Here is a 19,677-nt window from a genome sequence, read left to right on the forward strand (position 1 = left end):
ATCACTAGTGCGTTCCCTTTCCTTTTCCTTCTGCCCCCTCCCCTCCGCCCCCCTCACCAATTTCCATTTACATAGAACATGCAGTTCTTAATGTTTGTTTTTAACGGTACGTCATTTCCTCCTAATGAGATTCATTTGTTTTGATTTTACTGTAAACGTATATGTTTGATGCTTAACTACGGTTTTCACCAGAGGGAATAAATATCCTTGTAATGAATTCACAAAGTCGGTGATGTTTATTTCCCAGTTCACCGATACCACAGTTGCGATTTGCGTGAGAGCCGAGACGAATTACCCGAAGATGATATGCTGTTCTTGTTCTCTCTCTCTCTCTCTCTATATATATATCGTGTGTGTGTGTGTGTGTGTGTGTGTGCGTCGCGTGCGTGTGTTTTTGAGCAAAAAAGGAAATGGTGATTCACAGAATATCTGGGAATTAAGCGGCCACGTGGTATTCCAAGCCGAGAGTCGTAATGCAATATTTATGTCTTATTTACGCCGTGGCATAAGTCGTAATGAGACGTGAGAACTTCTCGGATGCATCCTTACCTGTCGGAATATTTGCGTTAATTATGAATTGCCTCCTCCTCACGGTGGTGCGTGGCATCTCTCTCTATCTGTCTCGCGCACCGTGTTTTGCTTTCGCTCGCCTTCGTTTCGCGCCTGTCTGACTTATTGGCGCGTTGCCCCAGCGACCTTGGACCATCCCAGAGTGGTTCTTATTATATTTCATTTGGCGATTAATGATTCACACCGTACCCCCGCGACGGGGCCGTGCCATGTGTGTGTGTGTGTGTGTGTGTGTGTGTGTGTGTGTTGTGCGCCCGAGGTGACGGCGATAAACCACGCGCCGGGCCGGGCCGGACCGGGCCGTACGTCTTGATGCGGGCAGGTTGACGGTGGCGGCCGTCGGGTCGGCTTAATTGCCGCGGCCGGTAATTACGAGCAATATAATTTAGTGGCTCCTCGGCGCGACGCCGCGTTGGCGCATACTGCTCGCACGGACCCCCGCGGGGCCAACTGATTTATCCGGCGCTGCGCTTTCCGCTCCCCGCACCCCACCTCCCCGGCCGGCCGGCCACTGGCCATTCCGGATTCTCCGATAAAAACAGTTTTATGTTGTTTTGCGCGGCGGCGGCGGAAAGAGCGCGCGAGAGGACCGATACGGGCGAGTCCCGGAATTAGGTGCGAATTTTATGTCTCTTATGCAGCGCCGCCGCGGGCCCGGCCGTAAATAGCGTCTCCTCCGGTGACCGCGCCGCAACCACCCGCAGGGGGGGCGGAGGCCGGGGTTTATTTTGGGGCGCTTTATTTTGTTTTGCGACGGCCGGATGTGTCCGCCTGTTTGCGAAGCTGCGGCCACCGGCGGAGTTCCGCCTGCAGTGTATCTGGTCAACACCGGCTCAAAGGAAGGCCCCGGCGCTTGTTCGTGACGTCACGTCAGCTAGGCACGGCGAACGCCAGGTCTGTTGCAGGCAGAAGCGCCGGCGCGTGCTTATCACTATAAATCTCTTATTTTCGGACAAAATCTTTGGTGTTGTTTTGGATTCTGATGTTTTATGTAGATGAAAGATTTTCTTACTATCGTAAAGCTACAAATGAAGACCACAGTTCTGTATTACTGAACGCTGTCGAAACGAACGTAGATCAATATGAGAAGATGCTTTGCCCCATTGCAAGCTTCGGAAATTTTACATTCAATTAACTACATTTACTTGATCCATTTTGTTATCGAAACGTACCTCAACCCCCCTACAATGAACTCCTTTCATTTATTTATTTATTTATTTTCGTTTGACATCGTCACTGGAAACGTGAACTAATTTACATGTGTAAATGTCCAGTCATTTGATTACAGTCGTTTTCAAATAAAGGAATTCTAAACAGGAAACAAAATAGCTTCATACATCGAAAATACTGCTGAGCTTAAATTTTTTTCAACATGCACATTAGAAAAGATAAATATTCCCCTCTTGCAACTGAAAGGAGAAACTTTATAAGATAAAAAAATTATTTGATAAAACAAGTATCTCTCTTTTGCCTCTTCTTCTGTCCCTCACCCCCTCCCCCAACGTCTACAATCGCAAGATATTTCGTTAACACTCAGTGCTCCTCGCCCCATAGTCGACCAAGATACCTAAAGAAGAGGACCAGTATATTCACAGTTTCTTGTAAAAGCAACCCAGTACAAAAGTAACTTCCACAGATTTACAAATAAGGTAAAGAAGCACGAATTCTGTTGCTGCTGGACAATGAAGTTCTTTTTGTATGTCAATCCTTAAAACAGGTGGAAATTTAAGTTCAGTAGTACACTATTTGTTGAGAAGTGTAATGAATTGCACAATTAATTGATTGCGGAAATTTCCCAGAACAACGTGTGTTCGTCAACTACCGCCAATAGTTTCACATTTTCCTGTGTCAGAGAGGGAGACACCACCATTATGAGTATGCCTGCAACAGACCTGGCGTTCGTCGTGCCTAGCTGACGTGACGTCACGAACAAGCGCCGAGGCCTTCCTTTGAGTCGGTGTTGATCTGGTGCGTTAACGTGGCGTCGCTAACGTCTCGCGCCATTGGTGGCTCGTCAGTGTCGAGATGAATCGGAAGGAACCGTTTGTTATCGGATATGGACGATCTGACGATGCGTCACACTGCAGCTTCTTTAGGTTCCTGCCCCTATGCTCACCCACCAGCGCTGAGCGTAGAGGTACTGGAGAATACTGCGTACTTTCTACATCTGGGACCGTGCTGACGCCATGGCGAGATAAGCCCCCATCAAGTGGGCAGGAACACAGGGTGCGCATAAACTGAACAAAGAAAAATACGGTTTCAAAATTAACCGGGATTGGAGCTTTGGCAGCTCTCCCAAGGGTGCAGTAGCACCTCAGTACGGTTTTGTCAACATCTGATCCTATAATACGCAATCCATCGTGCAGTGTGTGGCGGAGGGTACTTCGTGAACCACCGTCACTTCCTCTCTCTCCTGTTGCTTTCAGTTGGCTCGTTAGATCGTCCAAATCCCGAGATGGTTTGAGGGCTCTGCCCATAATACTCCAAACGTTCTCAATTGTGGAGAGATCTGGTGAGCTTGCTGGCGAAGATCAAGTTGGACAAGCACGAAGACAAGCAGTAGAAATTCTCGCCGTGTGCGGATGAGCATTATCTTGTTGAAATGTAAGCCCAGGGTGGTTTATCATGAAGGCCAACGAAATGGGGTGTAGAATATCGTCGACATACTGGTGTGCTTTAAAAGCAGCGCGGATGACAACCAAAGGGGTCCTACTATGAAATGAGATGGCACCCGAGACGATCAATCTTGGTTCTCGGGCCCTGTAGCGGGAGACATTCTGGTTGGTATCCCACAGTCTTGCGGCGCGTCGCCAGACACGTCTTCGCTGTTCGTCGGTGCTCAGTTCGAAGCGGGAGTCGTCATTGAAGACAATTCTGTTCCAGTCAATGAGATTGCGGGCCGAAGATGTGTCTGGAGACCGTCCGGACAACAGTGGGGCACAAAGCTGACTGTCGACCGTCATACGACCCGACAACCAGCAGTAATGGTATGGGATGCCATTTTTTTCATAGTAGGAGCCCTTTGATTGTCATCCACGACGCCCTTACAAACAACGTCACGTCGGCGATGTTATGCGCCTCGTTTTGTTGCCCTTTTGGCAACCCATCCTCGGCTTACATTTGAGCAAGATAATGCCCGCCCACACACGCCGAGAGTTCCTACTGCCTGTCTTCGTGCTTGCCAAATTCTGCCTTGACCAGCACAGTCCTTGGATCTTTTCCCACTTGAGAATTTTTATAGCATTATGGACAGTATCATCCAACCAGCTCGGGATTTTGAAAGTGTAACGCTCCAATTGGACAGAATTTAGCACGTTATTCCTGAGGAAGACGATCAACAACTCTATTAATGAACGTCAAGCTGAGTAACTGCCTGAGGCTGGTCCTGGCGGAGGTTCGAGTCCTCCCTTGGGAATGGGTGTGTGTGTTTGTCCTTAGGATAATTGAGGTTAAGTAATGTGTAAGCTTAGGGACTGATGACCTTAGCAGTTAAGTCCCATAAGATTTTACACACATTTTTAACTGTTTGCATAAGGGCCAGAAGTAGACCAAGGCCTTATTGACTTGCTCTGCTTGTTATGCTCTCTCTCTCTTGAACAAATTATACAGTTTTTCTGAAATTGTATTAATTTGTTTCTGTATACATGTACGCCTCATCTACCGATTTCTGTCCCATTCGGATACTTCCTTCGTGGTAGGTTTTCCTCCTCCTCCTCCTCCCCACCCCCCCTCCACCCTTCCCCCTCGCCAGACTGTATATCCTCGGCAATAATTCTAATGATATGCAGAATTATAAAGCAGACTGTTTTCATGTTTTTGAAGTTACATACAGGGAACGGTCGTCGTAGCGCTAGGAGTGAAGCTATGTACAGACTCTTTCACCCAAAATTTGTATGTGGATGATACTGGCGTTTTAATTAGCAAAACAACGTGTCTTACGTCCCGCATGATGATCTACGGGTATGACCCATAAAAATATGGGTATATGTATTCTACAATAAGCTTTGTTAAACATAAGCTATATACACTCCTGGAAATTGAAATAAGAACACCGTGAATTCATTGTCCCAGGAAGGGGAAACTTTATTGACACATTCCTGGGGTCAGATACATCACATGATCACACTGACAGAACCACAGGCACATAGACACAGGCAACAGAGCATGCACAATGTCGGCACTAGTACAGTGTATATCCACCTTTCGCAGCAATGCAGGCTGCTATTCTCCCATGGAGACGATCGTAGAGATGCTGGATGTAGTCCTGTGGAACGGCTTGCCATGCCATTTCCACCTGGCGCCTCAGTTGGACCAGCGTTCGTGCTGATTGTGGCGCTCACCTGCACAGCACCAAACACGCATACGACCATCATTGGCACCAAGGCAGAAGCGACTCTCATCGCTGAAGACGGCACGCCTCCATCCGTCCCTCCATTCGCGCCTGTCGCGACACCACTGGAGGCGGGCTGCACGATGTTGGGGCGTGAGCGGAAGACGGCCTAACGGTGTGCGGGACCGTACCCAGCTTCATGGAGACGGTTGCGAATGGTCCTCGCCGATACCCCAGGAGCAACAGTGTCCCTAATTTGCTGGGAAGTGGCGGTGCGGTCCCCTACGGCACTGCGTAGGATCCTACGGTCTTGGCGCGCATCCGTGCGTCGCTGCGCTCCGGTCCCAGGTCGACGGGCACGTGCACCTTCCGCCGACCACTGGCGACAACATCGATGTACTGTGGAGACCTCACGCCCCACGTGTTGAGCAATTCGGCGGTATGTCCACCAGGCCTCCCGCATGCCCACTATACGCCCTCGCTCAAAGTCCGTCAACTGCACATACGGTTCACGTCCACGCTGTCGCGGCATGCTACCAGTGTTAAAGACTGCGATGGAGCTCCGTATGCCACGGCAAACTGGCTGACACTGACGGCGGCGGTGCACAAATGCTGCGCAGCTAGCGCCATTCGACGGCCAACACCGCGGTTCCTGGTGTGTCCGCTGTGTCGCGCGTGTGATCATTGCTTGTACAGCCCTCTCGCAGTGTCCGGAGCAAGTATGGTGGGTCTGACACACCGGTGTCAATGTGTTCTTTTTTCCATTTCCAGGAGTCTATTTTTAAATTCCGTATTTTTAAGTTGATTTTGTATCTCTTTAGATGAAGTTCCTGAAGCTATGGCCACAAGTAAACATTTTGTGATTCCTTCTGATACAGAATTATAATCACTTCAGATTATACAAATTTTGTATTAGTAGTTCATGTTCGAGAATCTCCAGTTCTCTTCCTCCGTCAACACGTAAAAGCCCTTGGCAAATTTCAGTGGGCGCTGTTCACGGGACACCAAACCACACTACGGCGTGTGGTGCAGAGTGCTTATGTACCACTGTCACTCCTCCACTTGCCCCCCCCCCCCTGACACACACACACACACACACACACACACACATTCTCTCTCTCTCTCTCTCTCTCTCTCTCTCTCTCTCTCTCTCTCTCTCTCTCTCTCTCTCTCTCCTCTCTTTCTTTTCCCATTCTGTAGATGAATGGCTCGCTGGTAAGTCTCCGTCCGAGTCCAGATCCTTGCAATATTACCTTCATGGTCTTTTCCCGAGATGTAAGTAGGAGATGGCTAATACTGGTTGACTGTTCTAGGAACGCACGCACTCGAAATGTAAAATTAAATGCAACCGTTATGGACAACGCTTCTCCTGTAGCGTCTTCTAGTGATGCTGGATGAACATCTCTGCCACGTTTTCACGATCATTAAATCAACCTGTGACGTAATGTGCTTCTATTCTTTGGATGTTCTCTGTCAATCCTATTCGGTACGGGTCACGTAGGTCACAAGCAGTACCGATGAGACAATGTTTTTTAAGCTGTCTCGATGGTGGGTGGCCTATACTCCTTGAGGAGTTTTCCAATGAAACTCAGTCTGGCATCTGCCGACTTGTCATTAGTTTTATGTGATCGTTCCACATTAAATCGCTCTGTACACATATTCCCAATTTGTAATAGGTGTGACGGGTTCCAATGATTTTTCGGACTCGTGTAATTAAATAATAACCTGTCTTTACGACTATTTATGCACAATACGTGGCGTTTGTTTTGACCGTTAATTGCCAATAATTTCGGCGAGCGTCGACCTTCGGCAGGTCTCCCTGCACTTCGCAACAGTTTTATAGCTTTGCGACTATCGTGAGTACGAGAGCAACATCTGCGAACAACCTTTTGATGGTACCCGCGTTATCCACTAGGTCATTCTCTGTTTCTGACGAACTCGTCTGCGTTGTTTCACTAACTCACATCTCGTTCTTCGTAAGTCTTTAGAATGCCAGGTGCATATATGAAGAGGTTACATTGTGCTCTTTACACAGGCGGTCGTCTGTTCTGGTGGCCAGGGGTGGTCCACCAGAACGTTGACGACGATTATGCCTGGTTTCATGTTCCCATATAGCCCAACATCCTCCAAAGGCCCCAAAAATTTGGATGTTACGTAGTTCCTCCAGCCAGCAAAATTAAGACCCGCATTGAGGTCCCTTTCACACTCAGATGCTGATAACACTGTCTCACGCGAGTACACGGCTCCTATGTGTCTCTCACATTGATCACTTAACATCTGGTGCCGTTCACGCCCCTTATATAGTGAGGTGACAAATGTCATGGGACACCTGCTAATGCTGTGTTGGCTTTTGTGCTGCGTAGTGCAACAACTATATGTGACATGGACTCAACAAGTCGTTTGAAGTCCCCTGCAGAAATATTGAGCCATGCTGCCTCTTTATCCTTCCAAAATTGCGGAAGTGTCGCCGAAGCAGGATTTTGCGCACGAATATCTCGATTATTTCCCATAATGTACAATACGATTCATGTAGGTCAGTCTGGCCAAACAATTTGCTCGAACTGTCCAGAGGTTTTTTTTTCATATCAACCTCGAACAATTGTGGGCTGGTAACATGGCGCTTGTCATCCACAAAAATTCGATCGTTGTTTGGTAACATTAAGTCAACGAATGGCTGCAAATGGTCTGCAAGTACCCGAACGTAACCATTTCCACTTGGTGGTCGGTTCAGCCGGACCAGAGAACCCATTACATTGTTTGTAAACACAGTCCACACACTACTGTTGTGCCATCACCAGCTTGTAGTGTCTTGTTGACAACTTCGATCGATGGCTTCGTGGGGTCTGCACCACACTCGAACCCTACCATCAGCTCTTACCAACTGGAATCGGGACCCATCTGACTAAGCCACGGTTTTCCAATCGTCCAGCGTCCAACCAACATGGTGACGAGCCCAGGAGAGGCGCTGCCAGCGATGTCGTGCTCTTAGCAAAGGCACTAGTGTCGGTCGTCTTTGCTATTGCCCATAACACCAGATTTTGCCTCACTGTCGTAACGGATACGATCGTCGTATATCCCGCGTGGATTTCTGCGATTATTTCACTCTATGTTGCCTTCTGTTAGCACTGACAAGTGTACACAAACGCCGCTGCTCTCGGTCGTTAAGTGAACGCTATCAGTCACTGCATTGTTCTCGGTGAGAGGTAATGCCTGAAATTTGATATTCTCGGCACACTCTTGACACTGTGGATCTAGGAATATTGAATTACCAAACGATTTCCAAAATGGAATATCCCGTGCGTCTAGCTCCAACAACAATTTCGCTTTCAAAGTCTGTTTATTGTCGGTGTCTTTTCACATGAATCGCCTGAGTAGGAATGGCAGCCACGCCAATGCACTGCCATTTTTCACCACTGGCCATTAAAATTACTACATCACGAAGATGACATGCTACAGACGCGAAATTTAGCCGACAGGAAGAAGATGCAAATGATTAGCTTTCCAGAGCATTCAGACAAGGTTGGCGCTGGTGGCGACACCTACAACGTGCTGACATGAGGAAAGTTTCCAACCGATTTCTCATACACAAACAGCAGTTGACCGGCGTTGCCTGGTGAAACGTTGTTGAGATGCCTCGTGTAAGGAGGAGAAATGCGTACCATCACGTTTCCGACTTTGATAAAGTTCGGATTGTAGTCTCTCGCAATTGCGGTTTATGGTATCGTGACATTGTGGCTCGCGTTGGTCGAGATCCAATGACTGTTAGCAGAATATGGAATCGGTGGATTCAGGAGGATAACACGGAATGCCGTGCTGGATCCCAACAGCCCCATATCACTAGCAGTCGAGATGACAGGCACCTTATCCGCATGGCTGTAACGGATCGTGCAGCCACGTCTCGATCCCTGAGTCAACAGATGGAGATGTTTGCCAGACAAAAACCATCTGCACGAACTGTTCGGCTAAGTTTCCAGCAACATGGACTATCAGCTCGGAGACCATGGCTGACGTTACCCTTGACGCTGCATCATAGACAGGAGCGCCTGCGATGGTGTACTCAGCGTCGAACCTGGGTGCACGAATGGCAAAAAGGCATGCATTCAGAAACTGTTTACAGCATCATGATGGTTGCATCCGTGTTTGGCGACATCACGGTGAGCGTGTATTCGTCATCGCCATACTGGCGTATCATCCGGAGTGATGGCATGGGGTGCCATTGGTTGCATGTCTCCATCACCTCTTGTTCACATTGACGGCAGTTTGAACAGTGGACTTTACATTTCAGATGTGTTACGACCCGTGGCTCTACCCTTCATTCGATCCCTGCGAAACCCTACATTTCAGCAGGATAATTCACGACCGTATGTTGCAGGTCCTGTACGGGCCTTTCTGGATACAGAAAATGTTCGGCTGCTGCCGTGGCCATCACATTCTCCAGATCTGTCACTAACTCGAAACGTCTAGTCACTGGTGGCCGAGCAACTGGCTCGTCACAATACGCCAGTCACTACTCTTGATGAACTGTGGTGCGGTGTTGAAGCTGCATGGGCAGCTGTACCTGTACACGCCATCCAAGCTCTGTTTGACTCAATGCCCATGCGTATCAAGGCCGTTATTACGGCCAGAGGTGGTTGTTCTGGGTACTAATTTCTCAGGATCTATGCACCCAAATTGAGTGAAAATGTAATCACATGTCAGTTCTAGTATAATATATTTGTCCAATGAATACCCGTTTATCATCTGCATTTCTTCTTGGTGTAGCAATTTTAATGGCCAGTAGTGTATAACGCATGTACGTGATACTAACGGCCATTGTAAATGTGCACATTGCCGCCTAGTGGCAGTTGTCTCCTCAATCTATACCCTAGAACGGCCGGTAAGAAGACTAATCACGAACAACAGTAGTCCACTCTCGTAAGTGTTCTGTCACTGAGAATTTTATCTGACCATATCTATATCTTCTGAGTGCTTCACTATTTTTTTTTTCAGCTCGTATAGTCGCCGTTACTCCTGCCCACTTTGTCCGAACGCGCTGAAATGCGAATGATACCCATGTTCAGCCTTCCCGGGTTCGATTTCCGGTGGAGTCAGGGATTTTCTCTGCCTCGTGATGGCTGGGTGTTCTGTGATGTCCTTAGGTTAGTTAGGTTTAAGTAGTTCTAAGTTCTAGGGGACTGATGACCATAGATGTTAAGTCCCATAGTGCTCAGAGCCATTTGAACCATTGTGTTCAGCCGGCCGGTTTGACCGAGCGGTTCTAGGCGCTACAGTCTGGAATCGCGCGACCGCTACGGTCGCAGGTTCAGATGCTGCCTCGGGCATGGGTGTGTGTGATGTCCTTAGGTATAATTAGTTCTAGGGGACTCATGAGCTTTAGAAGTTAAGTCCCATAGTGCTCAGAGCCACTTGATACCCATGTTCAGTCATGCCAATTTACGCTTGACGGAATTCGCTTTCACGGTGAAGCGCTTACAATGAGCAGCAGTGTAGTGTGATGATGAAAACGTGGTACCGTGCGACTAGGAGTGCTCTGTGTGGACACGTGTCGCTGGGAGACAGAACAAGGTGGTGGCTGTGCAGCGTGGCAGCTGGTAGCAGAGGGGGCGGCAGGTTGATTTGCGAGCCATAAGCCGGGGGCCGGCGCGGGCGCGGGCGTGGGCGGCGCCATAAACGCTCGCCTCTGGTCGCGCAGCCTCGCCTCTGCCCGCCTCGCCCTGCCAAGGCCAAGGTGCGCGCCTGGGCTCGGCGCGGGCTGGCCCCCATTCAGCCGCCGCGTCCCCTTCTGCTACCGACGCTGGCCGGACCGGGTGTTCGTCACTCAGCTGTTACGGCTCGCCCTGTCCACCGTGGCCTCGACCCCCAGACCCTGCAATAGGCGTCCGCAAGGTGGGAGGGCTGGGGACGTGCCGCCTCCTGCAATACACACGTACATGTGCGCACCAGTAAGACGTTCATCCGACTAGTGGGATATTCCTCTGCACCACTAGCGGACTACCTCGCACTACCATATCCAGACCTCCACTGATCGGTGACTTATCCAAAGTATTCGCAAACTTGACTTCAGAAACTCCTCAGACATTATATACGAAGACAATAGCCGGCCGGAGTGGCCGTGCGGTTCTAGGCGCTACAGTCTGGAACCGAGCGACCGCTACGGTCGCAGGTTCGAATCCTGCCTCGGGCATGGATGTGTGTGATGTCCTTAGGTTAGTTAGGTTTAATTAATTCTAAGTTCTAGGCGACTGATAACCTCAGAAGTTAAGTCGCATAGTGCTTAGAGCCATTTGAACCATTTTTGAAGACAGTAACTTGTTCTCGAAAGAACAGTTACTGTTGGTGACCGTGCAGCTTTTCCCTGGAATAAATGATAATTAACTGACAACCTCAGCTGCCGACAGGTGTTGTTGATATACCTCGATGTCGACAGCTGAAAATGTGTGCCCCGACCGGGACTCGAACCCGGGATCTCCTGCTTACATGGCAGACGCTCTATCCATCTGAGCCACCGAGGACACAGATGAACAGCGCGACTGCAGGCACTATCCCTTGCACGCTTCCCGTGAGAACCACATTCCCAACTGTCCGCAATTCTACCTGTGTATTCTACCTTATGGTGCAATTGTGGACACTTGGGAATGTAAGTCTCATGGGAAGCGTGCAAGGGATAGTCCCTGCAGTCGCGCTGTTCACATGTGTCCTCGGTGGCTCAGATGGATAGAGCGTCTGCCATGTAAGCAGGAGATACCGGTTTCGAGTCCCGGTCGGGGCACACATTTTCAGCTGTCGACATCGAGGTATATCAATAACACCTGTCGGCAGCCGAGGTTGTCAGTTAATCGTCATTTATCCTCACACATTGCCTACGAATCAGCAGGGACCACCCTGTTCCACACACGTCTCGTAAAACTGACAACAGGAACTTCCCATCACACCCCCTCAGATTTAGTGGTAAGATGGCCCAGTGGACAGCCCGTCATAAAGTGAGCACAGGTCAAGCATGAAAAGAGGAAGAAGGTGTGCTGAACAGTGATAAATAGAAACAGTGAAAAGACCAAGGACAAGAAATGCAGTATAACCAGCTTGAAAGAGCAAGGGGGTTGTGGCTAAGTGAGCACGGTGTTTGACTGCCAAGCGGGCGAGCCTTCATCGTGCCAACTTCTTTTTTTCTACTGTTCGCTGTATTCAAATATGTGTCTCTGTCGTGGTGTAACGTCCGTTTGCAGTAGCGAGGTGTAAGGAAGGGACCTGCAACGATAGTTGGTTCTGCTGCACAAGTACCCTATTAGCAGCCGAAGGAAGTGGTTTAGAGTGGGAACCACAGACGTTTAATGGCAAGGCGACAAGTGAGCCGAATGGCCCACCGGAAAACACGTCTTGTAAGTGAGCGAGATATGCCTCTATGGCAGATTCAGGCGTTCGTACGAATGTGAATGTGATCACTCCCAAGGAAATGATGGAAAATTGGAAATTTGTGGTAAGGTCTTATGGGACCAATCGCTCCCTAAGCCTACACACTAATTAATCTCTCCCGAACAGGCCATGAGGGCCCAACGGTATCGACCGGCTGCCGTGTCATCCTCAGCCCAACTACTTAATCTAACTTAAACTAATTTACGCTATGGACAACACACACACACACACACACACACACACACACACACACACACACACACACACACATGCCAGAGGGAGGACTCGAACTTCCGACGTCGGGAGGGGCACGGACCGTGACAAGACGTCTCAGACTGCGCATCTACCCCGAGCGGCAGGAAATGATGAAATTAATGGCTCTGAGCACTATGCGACTTAACATCTGAGGTCATCAGTCCCCTAGAACTTAGAACTACTTAAACCTATCGAACCTAAGGACATCACACACATCCATGCCCGAGACAGCAATCATTTAGACTTATTCTGGAAAAGTTACTTGGGCTCCCAGCCGTGAATTGATCTTTGTTGTTCCAAAGAGAAAACTGTGCATTGATTTGAGGAATAAAGTAGCGTGTAGAATAAAATGTTCTCGGGTTTCCAACCGCGTCAATTGCTTAAAACTAGACGAGCTTTTGGCCAAGCACTTCTTGGCCATTGTCAAGTGCTCCTCCATAGACCGTACATGTCCCTACGAAGGGACTGCGTGATGTTGAAGTACTGCTGCAGCCAGCGAGGTCTGCACATCCGTCGCGATGGGAGCCCTTCCGGTGTCAGTTCTGTCCCCATGCCAATATCGAGTATACCAAGGGTCGGTTGTAGGCCAGCTTGCTTCAGAAGAGGATTCTGTGGCTTTGTGACACCCCTCCGAACCGTGCAGTGTATGCATCAAGGCAAGAGCAGTGCAACGTCATACTGATAAATGGGCTCATATTGTCAAGTCTTTTATATGTTTCACACGACTTTGTAAAAACTGAAATGACACCATATGGCCTCTCAATCCATGAAGTTTCCTTTTTCTCCTCCTCTTCTTCTGGCTACTCCTCTTGTTTCATCAGGCAGTGTAGTTATAGAATCTTAATTCATTACAGAACTATCCGCGACTTATTGCAGTGACTGTCTGTGAATGTACGAAATTGTAGATTTAGCACTGCCGAGCGCATGAGGAAATAGATGGCTGTGCCATTTGCTATACAACTTGGCTTAGCTTTAATGAAATCATGCAAGTAGAGTCTTCGTTTTGAAGCGACGTTTGAAAAATTTTCATGCTTATTATCTCCTAGCGGAGGGTATGGGTCAGACTGGATGCTCGTATTTGTTTGATTTAGGTAGTATCTTTCAACTCCCAGAATCGAACCACACGGGCGAATCGTAAATGCTTGGAAGTGTGAGGCAAAGGAGACGTGGAAGAGGTTGCGCACAGTGTTCCGCGGTCGACAGTCTGTCCTGTCCGTTGCTGTCACTCTAATTTGGGAACAAATGTTTGATAATACAGTACGCTTTTCCAAGCGAAGCTGAGGTCAAACCGCTGTCTCCGTTCGCTAAGCTTACATGGACACTTGTTTCTGTTCCTTCCTTGCTTCCGCAGGGTACGCAAAACAATACAGGCCCGGAAAATATTGCATGCACCGCAAGGTAGGCTACTCAGGTTACATTCTTCCTGCCCAGTAACATGTAAGCTCGGTTGCCTGTCTTAAGGCGCTTGTAATATTTTCCGGGCCACATCTGTTTTGTCCACCCCGTAGAATCCCTGAAACTGCTGGCGCGATATAAGACCTTGGAAGTTAAATCTGTGTGTCTGGAAGATGCTCTTCTCCGGTACCGCGCGATTTGTTTGTGTAGCCACAGCGAACGTTTCTCACGTGTTCTGCGCATCTCTACGAGACGGAGCGTTGTGTTTGGTCGGTATCTTGGCGACCACACTCAGACGTGATGGTGGGGACGCCAGGTGTTCTTAGTCATTAGGGAGATATCTCATCGCTGCATTTCACAGAGATGTGTAGAACTCGCGCCAAACGTCCGCCTCGCCTAGACAGACAAGTCTTCTAGAGCAACACCTTTAACTTCAAATTCACAAAGGTACTCTGTCGCGCCAGTGTTCTGGGATTCTAAAATCACCGAAGGGATCAAATTAGAGGGGAAGAAAATCTAGAGAACAGAGGAAGCATCTCCCATTTCAGCTCTATTTAGGACGATGCATTATCCAAAGCTCGCCAGGTGTTTTCCGTGATTAGAGAGGCCACAACGGACATAACCGATTGGCGGTCCACGATTCAGCCAGAGCCCCCACCCCCTCACCGCTGCGTCCAACATTCGGGGCTCCGACTAGTAATCGCTCGAGACTGGCACACCATGTGCGACTCCGGGGAGACGAAAGATGGGACCCGTAATGGATTAATAGCAGCATCCGATAGGAACTTCTTCACCAGAAGATTTGCCGGAACGTCTCTCCGAAACGAAGATTTTACTCAGCTGAATACCCGACAAGCACTGATCAGTGCATTTTGCCGAGAAACCCTGAATTTGAATATGCACTGATGGAAAAAAGTCGGAACACAAAAAAAATTAACGTAGAGCAATGAAATTTCGGGAATACATTTCTCTAGCTAACATATGTAAGTGATTACATTGCAAGAGCACAGGTTAATATAAGCGCAAAAAAAGCCATTGCAAATGTGAAATGGTGGTACATTAATAACCGGTGTAACAAAAATGGTTCAAATGGCTCTGAGCACTATGCGATTTAACTACTGAGGTCATCAGTCGCCTAGAACTTAGAACTATTGAAACCTAACTAAGGACATACATAACACACATCCATGACCGAGGCAGGATTCGAACCTGCGACCGTAGCGGTGTTTTTGTGAGGCGTAGCACGACAAATTTTGAAAACATATTTCCGCTTCCCCATTTTTGAATATGATTCTGCGTGTGTTTGTTCTGCCGTTGTTTCCCTGCAGTGGCCCTTCTTTATTCTCTATACACTAAGAGTTCTTTATCAAACAAAATAACTATTCTTCTGAGACGGAAAACGAGAAGATATTCAATAATTTTGATACATACAGTTAGACTTTTATAAAATAGTTTTGCGATAGCGAAGGTGCAGCGCAGACCAATGTCGCTCGCACGGGCGTGTCTCGACACGGGTAAGGGCGATGAGCGAGTGTGTCAGGGCAGGGTGCAATGGCATCAGCTGACGGTCGCATTGTGCATTACACTCGTGCGGACTATGAGGAAACGTAGGACACAGGCATAAGAGAAGCATATACATTTATAACCTTATGATATATTTCCTTAATCTCCTTATACTTTCGTCTCGCGCTTACTTCATTAGCTTGGAACGGGCCTTAGTTGTGCGTTCTCTTAACGGACCTGACATTTATTTGGCAGGACACGACCGTGAAAATTCGGACATATAGCAAAACCCTACTTGTAGATCTTCTGCGGCGTCGCAGCAACGACCGGTCACAGTGAAACTGTTGTGCGTACGCCAGAACACACCATATTGCTAATCGGTTTCTCGTTTTGGTAATTCAAATCAAAGGACAAAGGCCGAAAAGCTTAATAAGTCATCGCGTTCAACATACTGAACACTTTAAATGTGCTCCGGTAGAACTGGATTTAGCCGGCCGGAGTGGCCGTGCGGTTCTAGGCGCTACAGTCTGGAGCCGGGCGACCGCTGCGGTCGCAGGTTCGAATCCTGCCTCGGGCATGGATGTGTGTGATGTCCTTTGGTTAGTTAGGTTTAATTAGTTCTAAGTTCTAGGCGACTCATGACCTCAGTAGTTAAGTCGCATAGTGCTTAGAGCCATTTGAACCATTTTTGAGAACTGGATTTAACTGTTAATAAGTGCAAGTTATCAACGAGATGGGATTTTAGAGGTGTTCGTGTGAGTTGACACTGCGGGATAAATTTGAAAATGAAGGTATACAGAAGAGAATGAGCTTGGGCACCGTTGTAATGGATACAATAGAAGCAAAACTATTGAGATACTATGGCCATGCGTGCCGTTTGGGTGAGGACAGATGGCCTAAGATGATGATGGAATGGATTGCCACTGATAAAAGAAGAAGAGGGCGCCCGAAAACATTATGAGAAGAGAGAGGCCGAAGAGCCACATCAGACAGGAATTTTCAGGTGGGAGGTTATAAACATAGTAGTCGTTGGAAACTAGGATGTGGAAACAACTACATTATTAAACCGCAAAAAAGAAAAAAAAGCAAGAACTCGGGAGAAGCAGATTTTTTGAATTATGTACGGGCTGAATAGAGATAACTAGAGTTTCGTTTTACCTAAACTACGGTTCGGTAGTTTTGGTTCACCATGTACATAAATGACGTAGTAAATGAAGGGATTTCCGATAGTATTGGCAGCACTGGTAAGGACAGAAACAAAAGTGAATGAGTAAGGAAAAAATTGGGAGGTGACAACTTCCCTTTGTTTTTTTGTTTGTTTCGTTGTTTCCTTTGCACATTATTTCAATTACACATCGTTCAGTGTTAGTCCACTGTGTATTTTATATCCTTACAGACTCTTAATTGCATTTTATTAGTAATAAAGATTAGTTGAACGCTTAGCTTCTTCGCATTTATGTAACGAAAAAGTTATTTTGATGCAAATGCTGTTTACATGGACCAACATAAAAAATGTTTAATTATTGTTCTATTTTGCACTCAGTAAGACGTTCTTCATTATGGTCAAAGGCAAGAGTGTCCAGTTATTATTGATAAATGCGAAGGTAGTTTATGGATAACAGAAACATGTTCTATATAAGTTCACCGAAGTATTGAAACGATATTTGATATTTTTTATTTTGCAATTTTTTAATTTTACGTTTTTGTTCAGAAAATTGCGTTTTCTATCGCCATGTGGTTAATCTGTATTTTCTTTTTTTGTTTTTACCGCATCCCTCTGTTTCATGACAAAAATATTCAATCTAAAATATGAATTAAACATTGATAGTTTGTTTCGCTATAAATAGTGTTTACTCGTAAGTAACAGGAGGATAACTGTGTAGAACAAAAATGTGCCGTAGCTTACCTGGCTCTTTATGTGTTCTCACCCAGATTCTAGACGGTTCACCACGTCTTGTAAGACACTAATAAAGAAAGCGCTTGTTTTGAGGTAAGGCTGTATAGCTATTCAACACTCGTAACATACTCGTAATGCGGGTACAACCTCAACTGACGAAAGCCACTGGGTTCAAATGGCTCTGAGCAATTGGACTTAACATCTGAGGTCATCAGTCGCCTAGACTTAGAACTACTTAAACCTAACCAACCTAAGGACATCACACACATCCATGCCCGAGGCAGGATTCGAACCTGCGACCGTAGCAGCAGCGCGGTTCCGGCTGAAGCGGCTAGAACCAGTGGGCCACAGCGGCCGGCGAAAGCCACTAGGGAAACTGGCATAGTCTACTCTTACTTATGATAGTCTACAGCTCTAGACATAACACATTCACGCATGTCGAGCAAAATACCAGAATACCAAATACTGAGTACTGCCAGTGAAGGGATTTTTCCTTCCTGTCGTTCAGCAAGTGACGAACACAGATACTTGTCAGCAGCATGCGTTCTGCTGCCAGAAGACGCAAAACAAACATGCGAAATTAAAGTCTTCGATGGGAGTAATTGCTGCTCTGACGACTGATTACCTGACAAGCGATGTACGCTCTGCAACAGCTACTGGTTATCGGTAGTATGAAATGTTAATTTATATTTTATTTTTATTTTTGTTTTCTTGAGGAGTAACTAATTTCGTTAAGCATTTTCTCTGTACTTCTGACACGATGAAAATAATAGTTATAGCGTCGGCGAACCGAAAACAGCTGGCAGGTTTGGCTGCAATTAATTTTGTGTATTTACTCAACCTCTTTCATCGGGTAGCAGGTGCCCCGTCCTCGAGCCATCACAAAAAGGGAGAGAGCGCGGGAGAGCTGGCGAGATGGGTGCTTTCACGTGTGCCTCCCGTCTGCCCGTCGGCCCCGCCTCCGAATTAAGAAAATGCGTAATGGGAACTCCGACCCTAGGCGCAGAAAGCTGGTGGGGACGCCACGCGCTAGAGGGGCAGCGAGCAGACTGCGTCGCGTCCGCGAGGCCTGCGCTCGGAACAGTTAACGGCGGAGGCGAAAGCAGCTGCTTCCCCCGTCCCGTCCCGGCAACTCTTTCCCTTATCCGGCATTCCTGGCTCGGCGCCAGTTAATTGGCGGGGCCGGTAGGCAAATTCTGGCCGGCCGGTTAACGGGCGAGGTAAGGAAGCCGCCCCAATCAACCCGTTGGGCTCTGCCCTGGCCCGCCGTGCTCTTCTAGCCTCGCCATATGGCGCGTCTGTGGGAAGCAGGTCAGCCGCTGCATCTGCGAGCCCAATTATCGGCGCACCTGCCTGCTGCTGCCCCCTCCCCCCTCCCACCTACTCGCTCTGTAGACCTTTACAGCAGCACCAGGTCGTTTCGCCATTACCCCTAACACGCCTGGCCTGGGGGAAGCCGACGTCTTGAGACACTTCGGCGCAGTCAACGTTCAGCAAGCACCCAAATTCACTGGTGTAAAATCAGATATACCATCCCGAAGCAGCGTTTCCATACCAACAAAGTTTCAATCACACACACTCTCTCATAAAATGTACACACATCAAAAAAGAGTTCCGGAACCTGTACAGAAAATTGGTAAAGAGATCAACATAAACATCGTTTCTGCCCTTTTGTTCCTCATGAAAACCGCACATTGCATGTTGTACCACCATGCAGCGAGATCTTTAGAGGTGGTGGACCAGGTTGCTGTATACACCGGTACCTCTAATACCCAGTAGCAGGTCCTCTTGCATTGATGCATGCCTGTGTTCGTCGTCTCATACAATCTACAAATTCATCAAGGCACTATTGGTCCAGATTGACTCACTCCGGAACGACAATTCGTGGTAGATCACTCAGAGTGGTTTGTGGGCCACATCGTCCATAAACAGCCCTTTTCAATCTATCACAGGCATGTTTGATAGGGTTCATGTCTGGAAAACATGTTGACTACTCCACTCAAGGAAGGAAGTCATTCACAAGATGTGCACGATGGGGGCGTGAATTGTCGTCCATGAAGATGAATGCCTCGCCACTATGCTGCCGATATGGTTGCACTATCGGTTGGAGCATGGAATTCACGTATCGTGCAGCCGTTACGGCGCCTTCCGTGACCATCAGCGGCGTACGTCGGCCCCACATAATGTCACCCCAAAACAACAGGGAACCTCCACCTTGCCGCACTCGCTGGACAGTGTGTCTATGGCGTTCAGTCTGACTGAGTTGCCTCCAAACTCATCTCCAACGATTTCTGGTAGAAGGCATATGCGACACTCA

At 47.9% G+C, this 19,677-nt stretch overlaps 1 protein-coding gene and 1 non-coding gene across 2 annotated transcripts in view; one reads left to right on the top strand and one right to left on the bottom strand.

Annotated features, from left to right (window-relative positions):
• Positions 1–19,677, top strand: part of LOC126354078 (protein-L-histidine N-pros-methyltransferase) — an 892,286-nt gene that overhangs the window by 534,942 nt on the left and 337,667 nt on the right. The window lies entirely within an intron of this gene.
• Positions 11,339–11,412, bottom strand: Trnat-ugu (transfer RNA threonine (anticodon UGU)). The gene has a single exon. It is a non-coding gene; the product is annotated as a tRNA-Thr (tRNA).

This window comes from Schistocerca gregaria, chromosome 3 (genome assembly GCF_023897955.1).
Source record: "Schistocerca gregaria isolate iqSchGreg1 chromosome 3, iqSchGreg1.2, whole genome shotgun sequence".
Taxonomy (NCBI): domain Eukaryota; kingdom Metazoa; phylum Arthropoda; class Insecta; order Orthoptera; family Acrididae; genus Schistocerca; species Schistocerca gregaria.